The 12,004-nt window shown below is 46.8% G+C and overlaps 1 protein-coding gene and 1 long non-coding RNA gene across 5 annotated transcripts in view; one reads left to right on the top strand and one right to left on the bottom strand.

Annotated features, from left to right (window-relative positions):
- The window catches only part of SORCS2 (sortilin related VPS10 domain containing receptor 2), a 1,363,792-nt gene that overhangs the window by 182,156 nt on the left and 1,169,632 nt on the right, over nucleotides 1-12,004 (bottom strand). The window lies entirely within an intron of this gene.
- The window catches only part of LOC134928331 (uncharacterized), a 179,879-nt gene that overhangs the window by 35,748 nt on the left and 132,127 nt on the right, over nucleotides 1-12,004 (top strand). The gene's annotated exons all lie outside the window — the stretch shown is intronic.

Here is a 12,004-nt window from a genome sequence, read left to right as displayed (position 1 = left end):
TGATACTGCCCCATCACAAGGATATCCGCATTACAAAACCCACACTGACAAGCCACTGCCTCACAAAGTATAAGAACAGTGTTGGACTGGGGCATGAAGGGCCCACCGGGGGAATGCAGTGATAGGGGCCAATACTTAGGGGTGTGGCCAGCCTACAAAGGGGGGGTGTCCAGCCTCTACAGAGGCTTGAAATACACAATAGTCTAGTGCAGTGTAATGCAACATATCTACCATGTATAATACAAGTGCATAGTCTGGAACCTGATCCCTAGAGGAAGGCGTGGGCACTCAGGCAGTGGGGACTACCGGTGGTTTCCCTGGTACCCCTGTGGGCCAGTCCGTTGCTGCATAAGAACATCTATTTCCTGATACAGTTTCTTCTGTGATTCTGATCATCCGATGACTGACCGCTTTAAAAGTAGGATTTTAACAAAGACTGGCAAACCAATAAATCTGAAGGGAAAAGCACTATGAATGGATTTTTAATAAGTCCCCTGGCCACCCTTGCTACTGATTTATTTAAATGTATCTGAATACAATCAATGAAGTTTAATGATTGATAAATGGAGTCAGTGGAGAGATCATCGCTGAATCTACTTGGTCAATGGAAAAATCGTTTATATACGATAAAGGGCCTGGACCTTAACTATATAAAACAAATTGACATTCAGGCCACAAATCTTAAAAATATGGATCAAAAGACTTCTGTGCTGAAGAAAACATCTATTTATTGCGATATAATTCTGAGCAGTGAGCGCAGAACAGGCAGCTTCAGAATTTTAATGACTGCTCTAAGATAAACATCAATTTGATGGCACCAAAATGTGTTTAAATTCTGCAGTCTATGACAAAGTAATCTCAAAGTTGCTGAATTGAGGTAAAAACTCTCTGACTGCCCAGTGCTTTCAGCTGCATCAGCTGTACTTCAATGGTAAAGTTATTAATCGGAATACATAGTTAAACTCCGAAGTACTATTGTTTTCCTATTATTATTTCAATTCAGCAATGTTAGCAGTACTATACTGAGTAATGGAACCTTGTGGCGGCCCTGGGTAGGGTACATAATGGGGCAGATCTGCATTTATTTTGTTATCTAGTAGTAAAGCTTAAATATTCAGTACATGGGCAACCTTACAGAGACACACTCAGGTGGGTACAGTAAGAAACCCAGGCACGTTTTTTAGCAAGTGAATTTTCAATTAAATACGTTTTCTATTCATAGTCCTATCCTGTGACCTACAGTAGGGCAAGATTTAACAAAGCTTGGAGAGACTTAAAATAGAGAGAGAAAAAGTATTAACCAATCAGCTGCTAACTGCCATGTTACAGACGGTGGGCATTAATCAGACCTGATCGCTCGCTAGGGTTTTTTTTGCACTGCTGCGAGCAGATAGTCGCCGCCCACAGCGGAGTGTATATTTGCTTTGCAAGTGTGCGATCGCATGTGCAGCCGGACAGTACAAAAAATACTCGTGTAGTTTCTGAGTAGCCCAGAACTTACTCAGCTGCTGCGATCACTTCAGCCTGTGCGGTCCCGGAACTGACGTCAGACCCCCAGCCTGCAAACGCCTGGACACGCCTGTGTTTTTCCAACCACTCCCAGAAAATGGTCAGTTGACACCCATAAACGCTTCTTCCTGTCAATCTCCCTGCGATCGGCTGTGCGAATGGATTCTTCGTTAAACCCATCGCCCAGCAATGATCCGCTTTGTATCCTTTGACGCGCCTGCGCATTGCGGTGCATGCGCATGTGCAGTTTTGACCTAATCGCAGCGCAGCGAAAAAAAAACTAGCGTGCGATCAGGTCTGAATGACCTCCTGGGTTTGAAAAATGAAAGGTAGGAGCCGATTGGTTGATGCTTTGTCTCTCTTCACTTTATCTCTCTCTAAGCTTTATATATATCTCCCCCTTATATCTGTGTTTCCATTTTTGTACACTACCACTCCAAGCCAGGAGAAGATGGGCGTGGCTGGCTCCCTTTGGACTCCATAAGACCAAGAGTTAGGCCTGATGAGTAAATGATCCAACATGCCAGTCTTACTGCACTTTACTATGTTTCACAGCATGCTACATACCTGATCACTCTATAAATCGGGATCCGGTCTCTAGGTCGACAAGACTTCGGTCGAAAGTGTCTAGGTGGACCACTATTGGTCGACAGTAAGTAGGTCGATGTGATTTCTAGGTCGACATGACAAAAGGTCGACATGAATTTGTCACTTTTTTTTTTCTTCATTTTTTGAACTTTTTCATACTTTACGATCCAAGTGGACTACAATTGGGAACGGTAACCTGTGCCGAGCGCAGTGGTAGCGGAGCGAGGTACCTCGCCAGAAACAGTGAAGTGAGCCATGCGAGGGGACACGGTGCACTAATTGGGGTTCCCCATCACTCTACGAAGAAAATGACACCAATTTTTTTTTTAAAGCTCATGTCGACCTTTTTTTTCATGCCGACCTAGACATGTCGACCTAGAAACTATGTCGACCTACTTACTGTCGACCAATAGTGGTCGACCTAGTCACTGTCGACCTAAGTCTTTTCTATCTAACATACCACACCCATATAAATCTATCTATCTATCTATCTATCTATCTATCTATCTATCTATCTATCTATCTATCTATCTATCTATCTATCTATCCTCAAAAAAGAACTACCCTGTAATTAAATGAATTTCCAAGTACAATATATAATTAATTTCATGTAAACCATTCATGCTCATACTTTAATTACAATCGCTTTTGTAGTCATGCTGAAATGAATGCGTTCCTAATGGCCATTAATAAGGTGTGTACCTTATCTTGCCGCAGTTCTTTTTCAGGAATATAGTTTCATTCTTCTTTTATAGTACTTATTACCGGAATTTCTCAGACAAAATATGTGACTCCAATGGGGAGCACCGGTGTTACAGAAGTCGGCGCAGTAATATATAGCCCCAGCTGTTAATATATTTAGGCAGTAGAGTCTATAATTATGCATGTATTTTCAGCATGTCTAGAAGGAGTAATTAACATTGTCTAATAAAATGGTGATGCCTATGCATGCAGTATAACTTACTAGTGATATATTACACCGTGTATATCAGACCAGCCTCCCACTTGTTCTGCATGCGTTTACTTAATCAAAATTCGCACGAGTGAAAAATGGTCATTAGGTGCTTGGCAAGCCTTGCGTAAATATAATTTAAAGGAATGTTTTCTTCTAATGAAATGTAGCATAATTTACTTCATTTAGTCATCAAGTATACCGTGATACCAATGCCAGTTTAGCAAAGTGTTTCATTTACGTATCCCCTTGCATACTAACTAGCATCTGCTTTTATGGAACGGCATGCATCTTGTAAATCCACTTTGAACATGGTGGCAAAATGATTCAGAGTGCATAGAGTCTGGTCTTCCCTCATCCACCGCAGATAGAAATAACTCATAATAAATGTTATGTACAGGTATTTAATGTCATGAAATCCTGTATAAGTACACCAATTAACAATTCATTAATATTGCTCTTTAATAGAATGACTAAATAATACTGCTCTCCTAATCTGTATAATAATCTCCTAACGTCTGTCCCGTTTCCTACATGCCTGTGCATTGGGAACTGGGAGGGTCGCTGCCCCTCCAATGGCTCCCACTGCAGTAAGCAACGGGACAGACCGTAGCAGGGGTACTGTATGAGTATGCACCAGAGTTGGGGAGGGACAGAGTAGGAGACAAGGTGGAGCTTAGTGTGGGGTGGGCAGAGAGGGGGGTGGGGCAGAACTGATTGTAGGACGGAGCAGCAGGAGGACCGGTGTGAACCTTTACTAGTATATTAATAAAATAATATGTCCTCCATAAAAGTATTATTTATGTTATCTGCCGATTGTGGTTTGAAGGATAGACAGTACATAGATAGTCAATAAGTTGACACTAGATGGTCAACAGGCGACAGGTCAGCAAGGTCAAAAAGATGACAGTTAAATGGTCGACATGGACTTAGGTCAATGGGATCAAGTGGTCAACATGGTCAAAAGGTTGACGTGCAAATGGTGTAAACATCTTTTGGTTATTTTAACCCTTATCTTCCCCCTAGTGCCTAACCCTTCTCCAAGTGCCTAACCCTTCTCCAAGTGTCTAACACTAACCATTCCCCTAGTACTAACCCTAACCCGCCCTCTAGTGCCTAACCATAGCCCTTCCCCAAGTGCCTAACTCTCCCCCTAGTGCCTAACCATAGCCCTTCCCCAAGTGCCTAACCCTAACCCTCCCTCTAGTGCCTAACCATCGCCCTTCCAAGTGCCTAACCCTAACACTCCCCCTAGTGCCTAACCACAGCCCTTCCCCAAGTGCCTAACCTTAACCATACCCCTAGTGCTAACTCTATCCCTCCCCAAGTGGATAACCCCCCCCCCAGTGCCCAACCCTAACCCTTCCCCAAAGGCCTAACCCTAACCATCCCCTTCTGTAGCCTAACCCTAACCTTTCCCTAGTGCTTAACCCTAACCCTAGAAATCATGGGGGAAAAACATGAAAACCAATATGTTGACCTCTTCTGTGTAGATCATTTGAATGTCAACTTTTTAACCTCGTTAACTTAAGCACATAGAAACACACAGTAGAAACATAGAAAGTGACGGTGGAGATGAACCACTGGGCCAATCTAGTCTGCCCATGTACATGCACACACCTACAAACTAGAGTTAATTTTTGTCAGTAGCCAATTATATTTTTGGAGTGTGGGAGGAAATCAGAGCACCCGAGGAAACCCTCACAAGTATGTTGACCTTTCCACCCTGTTGACTTATTGTTGATCTTTTGACATTATCTGCCTCCTTATGCAATACATAATGATTGGCTAGACAGATATGGTGATTTAGCACAGATTATGGCAGTTTTACAGGGGTTTTGACCAAGACATAGATAGTTAGGTCATTTGTAAACCAAGTGAAATAGATGGCGGTTTACAAAGTCACATCAATATTAAATTCAGAGGTTTTGTTGTTTCGCCCTGTGGGCCTGTTTCAGAGATATACACTAATGTCGTCACAGTTTTGATTTTCAACGCAGTAGATGTGCGACAATATGCATAAATCGCAGCCATCAGGATTTGTATCAGGACACCCACCAGCGGCGACTCTGAACTGCCTCTTGTGCACAAAGACGCAACCATCAGACCCACATCGGTCAAACATCGGCCTTCTGCGACAATAATGCAGACCACAACAGTTGATTCATTCTGGGCAGTGGCGGCGAGAGGGGGAAGAGGGGGTGAGTACTAATTATCCAGGCCCGAGACTGATGGAGGGGTCTGGCTCCGACGTCGGTGTGTGCTGTGCTGCGGTATAGCCAGGGAGGCCGCTGCCATTAAGCAGCAGCAGCCTGTGTGGGTGGTGGTAGTGATCACACTGATCATGCCCTCCTGGTTGAGAGGCCCACTGCACCCCCCTCTCCAGTACAAAGCGGCACAGAAGTGGGGGCGTGGTCCAGACAACGGAGGCGTGTCTGGACTGTTTTCGTGCTGTCACGTGGCCACTGAGACCCGAAAAATGGCATTGGACCGCCTGCACATGCAGCCTCGCTGCGTATGCAGGGGGTCAACCCTAATCTTTGACTCTGCGCTGCGATTGCAATTGTTTTACGATCGCAATGCTGTCCGCCGAGAAGCATGCTGGGCGGCGCCCAGCATGCAATTTAATAAGTAGCAGAGTCTGCAACTGACACTGAATAGGGTCCATAGGGTAGAACTTGGAATACACTAAGGGGGTTATTCAGAGTTGATCATAGCAGCAAATTTGTTAGATATTGAAACCTTGACAAAGACCCCAGTAGGGGAGGAAACGCGTTGGTGGAGGAGGCATTCCAGCTCTGATACTTTAGAGGAAAACCTGGTGGAACTAGCAGCCAGGACGGTTGTGAGTGGTGCTCCCGGGATTCCCACCATACCTTATGTGCTGTCTTTGAACTGTCTAAACCACAGTTCCACCGAATCTGGTAAACCTCCATTGCATCTATTTGACTGGGAAGCCTACCTTGTCTAATATTATGCCTTTTGCACAGACCATTGGATTTTAATTGTTTTTATATGTGGTTTGTAAATTAAAAACTGTGTTACGCTATATTCTCTTTCCCATTTCTTTGTTACTTATACAATATGACGGGGATGATCTGAAGAGAATTGAGTAAACTATTGAACAAACGGAAGCGCTGGTTAAGTGGTTTTCTCCATTTTTTTGTTGATGCTTGCACTATTGGTGAGGGGTGAAGGACACATCTAGGAGTTCACCATTGACAGGCTTCTGCGCACGGAATAGTTCTTTAAACTTCTTTTGCATTAAGTAGCAGAGTCTGCAACTGACACTGAATAGGATCCATAGGGTAGAACCTGGAACACACTAAGGGGGTTATTCAGAGTTGATCATAGCAGCAAATTTGTTAGCAGTTGGGCAAAACCATGTGTACTGCAGGGGGGGGGGGGGGGGGGGGCAGATGTAACATGTGCAGAGAGAATTAGATTTGGGTGGGTTATTTTGTTTCTGTGCAGGGTAAATACTGGCTGCTTTATTTTTACACTGCAATTTAGATTTCCATTTGAACACACCCCACCCAAATCTAACTCTCTCTGCACATGTTATATCTGCCCCCCCCCCCCTCCTGCAGTGTACATGGGGGGTCATTCCGAGTTGATCGCACGTAGCAACTTTTCGCTGCTCGTGCGATCTACTAGACGCCGCCTATGGGGGAGTGTATTTTAGCATAGCAGGGCTGCGATCCCTTGTGCAGCCCTGCTATGCTAAAAAAGTTTTGTGTAAAACAAGACCAGCCCTGACGTTACTTACCCTGTGCGACGGATCCAGCGATGAAGGTCCCAGAATTGACGTCAGACATCCGCCTGGACACGCCTGCACTCGCTGCTCCACGCCCGGAAAACGGTGAGTTGATGCCCCGGAACGCCTTCCTTCTGTTAATCTTCTTGCGATCGGCGCTGCGACCGCTTTCTTCGTACACCGGGCAACGATTCACCTGTGCGATGCGGCCACCGTGCATGCGCAGTCCCGACCCGTTCGCACCGCTGCGATGAACTGCAGCGTGCGAACGGGTTGGAATGACCCCCAAGGTTTTGCCCAACTGCTAACAAATTTGCTGCTGTGATAAACTCTGAAGTAGGCCCTACATGCAGAAAGAGACAAATATTTAGCACAAGAGTTTCCAAACTTCCATACATGCGTATAAGGAGCGATTGCTCACTGCTAGTTTATTTTCTCATAGGGCGGCAGTGGTAAATCAGCCAGACTGCACGCTGCAGTTTACCAATGTTTGGGGACTTTCATGTATTTTAAGCTACCTACACAACATATTTTCTCTATCGTCCTAAGTGGATGCTGGGGTTCCTGAAAGGACCATGGGGAATAGCGGCTCCGCAGGAGACAGGGCACAAAAGTAAAGCTTTTACAGGTCAGGTGGTGTGTACTGGCTCCTCCCCCTATGACCCTCCTCCAGACTCCAGTTAGATTTTTGTGCCCGGCCGAGAAGGGTGCAATTCTAGGTGGCTCTCATAAAGAGCTGCTTAGAGAGTTTAGCTTAGGTTTTTTTATTTTACAGTGATTCCTGCTGGCAACAGGATCACTGCAACGAGGGACAGAGGGGAGAAGAAGTGAACTCACCTGCGTGCAGGATGGATTGGCTTCTTGGCTACTGGACATGAAGCTCCAGAGGGACGATCACAGGTACAGCCTGGATGGTCACCGGAGCCACGCCGCCGGCCCCCTCACAGATGCTGAAGCAAGAAGAGGTCCAGAATCGGCGGCTGAAGACTCCTGCAGTCTTCTTAAGGTAGCGCACAGCACTGCAGCTGTGCGCCATTTTCCTCTCAGCACACTTCACACGGCAGTCACTGAGGGTGCAGGGCGCTGGGGGGGGGGCGCCCTGGGAGGCAAATGAAAACCTTTAAAAAGGCTAAAAATACCTCACATATAGCCCCAGAGGCTATATGGAGATATTTACCCCTGCCTAAATGTACTAAATAGCGGGAGACGAGCCCGCCGGAAAAGGGGCGGGGCCTATCTCCTCAGCACACGGCGCCATTTTCTGTCACAGCTCCGCTGGTCAGGAAGGCTCCCAGGTCTCTCCCCTGCACTGCACTACAGAAACAGGGTATAACAGAGAGGGGGGGCAAAATAAATGGCAATATATTAATATAAAAGCAGCTATAAGGGAGCACTTAATCATAAGGCTATCCCTGTCATATATAGCGCTTTTTGGTGTGTGCTGGCAGACTCTCCCTCTGTCTCCCCAAAGGGCTAGTGGGTCCTGTCTTCGTATAGAGCATTCCCTGTGTGTCTGCTGTGTGTCGGTACGTGTGTGTCGACATGTATGAGGACGTTATTGGTGTGGAGGCGGGAGCAATTGCCAAATATGAGGATGTCACCTCCTAGGGGGTCGACACCAGAATGGATGCCTTTATTTGTGGAATTACGGGATAGCGTCAACTCGCTTAAGCAGTCGTTGCCGACATGAGGCGGCCGGACACTCAATTAGTGCCTGTCCAGGCGCCTCAAACACCGTCAGGGGCTGTAAAACGTCCCTTGCCTCAGTCGGTCGACACAGACCCAGACACAGGCACTGATTCCGGTGGTGAAGGTGACGAATCAACCGTATTTTCCAGTAGGGCCACACGTTATATGATTTTGGCAATAAAGGAGATGTTACATTTAGCTGATACTACAGGTACCACTAAACAGGGTATTATGTGGGGTGTGAAAAAACTACCAGTAGTTTTTACCGAATCAGAAGAATTAAATGACGTGTGTGATGAAGCGTGGGGTGCCCCGATAAAAAACTGCTAATTTCAAAGAAGTTATTGGCTTTATACCCTTTCCCGCCAGAGGTTAGGGAGCGCTGGGAAACACCTCCTAGGGTGGACAAAGCGCTAACACGCTTATCAAAACAAGTGGCGTTACCCTCTCCTGAGACGGCCGCACTTAAAGATCCATCAGATAGGAGGATGGAAAATATCCAAAAAGGTATATACACACATGCAGGTGTTATACTACGACCAGCTATTGCGACTGCCTGGATGTGCAGTGCTGGGGTAGTTTGGTCAGAGTCCCTGATCGAAAATATTGATACCCTGGACAGGGACAATATTTTACTGTCGTTAGAACAAATAAAGGATGCATTTCTTTATATGCGTGATGCACAGAGAGATATCTGCACACTGGCATCACGGGTAAGTGCTATGTCCATTTCGGCCAGAAGAGCTTTATGGACACGACAGTGGACAGGCGATGCGTAGAGGAGTTATTTGGGGTCGGTCTATCGGATTTGGTGGCCACGGCTACGGCCGGGAAATCCACCTTTCTACCTCAAGTCACTCCCCAACAGAAAAAGGCACCGACCTTTCAACCGCAGCCCTTTCGTTCCTTTAAAAATAAGAGAGCAAAGGGCTATTCATATCTGCCACGAGGCAGAGGACGAGGGAAGAGACAGCAACAGGCAGCTCCTTCCCAGGAACAGAAGCCCTCCCCGGCTTCTACAAAAGCCTCAGCATGACGCTGGGGCTTCGCAAGCGGACTCGGTGGCGGTAGGCGGTCGTCTCAAGAATTACAGCGCGCAGTGGGCTCACTCGCAGGTAAATCCCTGGATCCTGCAGATAATATCTCAGGGGTACAGGTTGAAATTAGAGACAGAGCCACCTCGCCGTTTCCTGAAGTCTGCTTTACCAACGTCCCCCTCAGAAAGGGAGACGGTTTTGGAAGCCATTCACAAGCTGTATTCTCAGCAGGTGATAGTCAAGGTACCTCTTCTACAACAAGGGAAGGGGTATTATTCCACTCTTTTTGTGGTACCGAAGCCGGATGGCTCGGTAAGGCCTATTCTAAATCTGAAGTCCTTGAACCTGTACATAAAGAAGTTCAAGTTCAAGATGGAGTCACTCAGAGCAGTGATAGCGAACCTGGAAGAAGGGGACTTTATGGTATCCTTGGACATCACGGATGCGTATCTCCACGTTCCAATTACCCCTCACACCAGGGGTACCTCAGGTTCGTTGTACAAAACTGTCACTATCAGTTTCAGACGCTGCCGTTTGGTTTGTCCACGGCACCTCGGGTCTTTACAAAGGTAATGGCCGAGATAATATTTCTTCTTCGAAGAAAAGGCGTATTAATTATCCCATACTTGGACGATCTCCTAATAAGGGCAAGGTCCAGAGAACAGCTAGAGATGGGTTTAGCACTATCTCAAGAGGTGCTAAAGCAGCACGGATGGATTCTGAATATTCCAAAATCCAAATTAATGCCGACAACTCGTCTGCTGTTCCTGGGGATGATTCTGGACACAGTTCAGAAAAAGGTTTTTCTTCCCGAAGAAAAAGCCAAGGAGTTATCTGACCTGGTCAGGAACCTCCTAAAACCAGGAAAGGTGTCTGTACATCAATGCACAAGAGTCCTGGGAAAAAATGGTAGCTTCTTACGAAGCAATCCCTTTCGGCAGATTCCATGCAAAGGGATCTGTTGGACAAATGGTCAGGGTCGCATCTTCAGATGCACCTGCGGATAACCCTGTCGCCGAGGACAAGGGTATCCCTTCTGTGGTGGTTGCAGGAGGCTCATCTATTGGAGGGCCGCAGATTCGGCATGCAGGATTGGATCCTGGTGACCACGGATGCCAGCCTGAGAGGCTGGGGAGCAGTCACACAGGGAAGAAATTTCCAGGGAGTGTGGTCGAGCCTGAAAAAGTCTCTTCACATAAGCATTCTGGAACTAAGAGCAATCTACAATGCTCTAAGCCAGGCGGAACCTCTGCTTCAAGGAAGACCGGTGTTGATCCAGTCGGACAACATCACGGCAGTCGCCCATGTAAACAGACAGGGCGGCACAAGAAGCAGGAGGGCAATGGCAGAAGCTGCCAGGATCCTTCGCTGGGCGGAGAATCACGTGATAGCACTGTCCGCAGTATTCATCCCGGGCGTGGACAACTGGGAAGCAGACTTCCTCAGCAGACACGACCTTCACCCGGGAGAGTGGGGACTTCATCCAGAAGTTTTCCACATGCTATTAAACCGTTGGGTAAAACCAATGGTGGACATGATGGCGTCTCGCCTCAACAAAACACTGGACAGGTATTGCGCCAGGTCAAGAGATCCGCAGGCAATAGCTGTGGACGCGCTGGTAACACCTTGGGTGTACCAGTCGGTATATGTGTTTCCTCCTCTGCCTCTCATACCAAAGGTATTGAGGACTATACGGCAAAGAGGAGTAAGACTAGTGGCTCCGGATTGGCCAAGAAGGACTTGGTACCCGGAACTTCAAGAGATGGTCACGGACGATCCGTGGTCTCTACTTCTGAGAAGGGACCTGCTTCAGCAGGGTCCTTGTCTTTTTCAAGACTTACCGCGGCTGCGTTTGACGGCATGGCGTTTGAATGCCAGATCCTAAAAGGAAAAGGCATTCCAGAAGAAGTCATTCCTACCTTGATAAAGGCAAGGAAGGAAGTCACCGCGAAGCATTATCGCCGTATTTGGCGAAAATATGTTGCGTGGTGCGAGCAGCGGAGTGCTCCGATGGAGGAATTTCAACTGGGTCGTTTTCCTACATTTCCTGCAATCAGGATTGTCTATGGGTCTCAAATTGGGATCTATTAAGGTTCAAATTTCGGCCCTATCAATATTCTTCCAAAAAGAATTGGCCTCAGTCCCTGAGGTCCAGATTTTTATCAAAGGAGTACTGCATATACAGCCTCCTGTGGTGCCTAAGGTGGCACCGTGGGATCTAAATGTAGTTTTAGATTTCCTCAAATCCAATTGGTTTGAACCACTAAAGAATGTGGATTTGAAATATCTCACATGGAAAGTGACTATGTTACTGGCCCTGGCTTCGGCCGGGAGAGTATCTGAACTGGCGGCTTTGTTTTATAAAAGCCCTTATTAAATTTTCCATTCGACATAGGGCAGAGCTGCGGACGCGTCCGCATTTTCTCCCTAAGGTGGTATCAGCGTTTCACCTGAACCAGCCTATTGCAGTGC

Source organism: Pseudophryne corroboree, chromosome 1 (genome assembly GCF_028390025.1).
Source record: "Pseudophryne corroboree isolate aPseCor3 chromosome 1, aPseCor3.hap2, whole genome shotgun sequence".
Classification (NCBI taxonomy): Eukaryota; Metazoa; Chordata; class Amphibia; order Anura; family Myobatrachidae; genus Pseudophryne; species Pseudophryne corroboree.
Note: the sequence above shows the minus strand (reverse complement) of the source record. Positions and strands in the feature narration are given on the sequence as shown.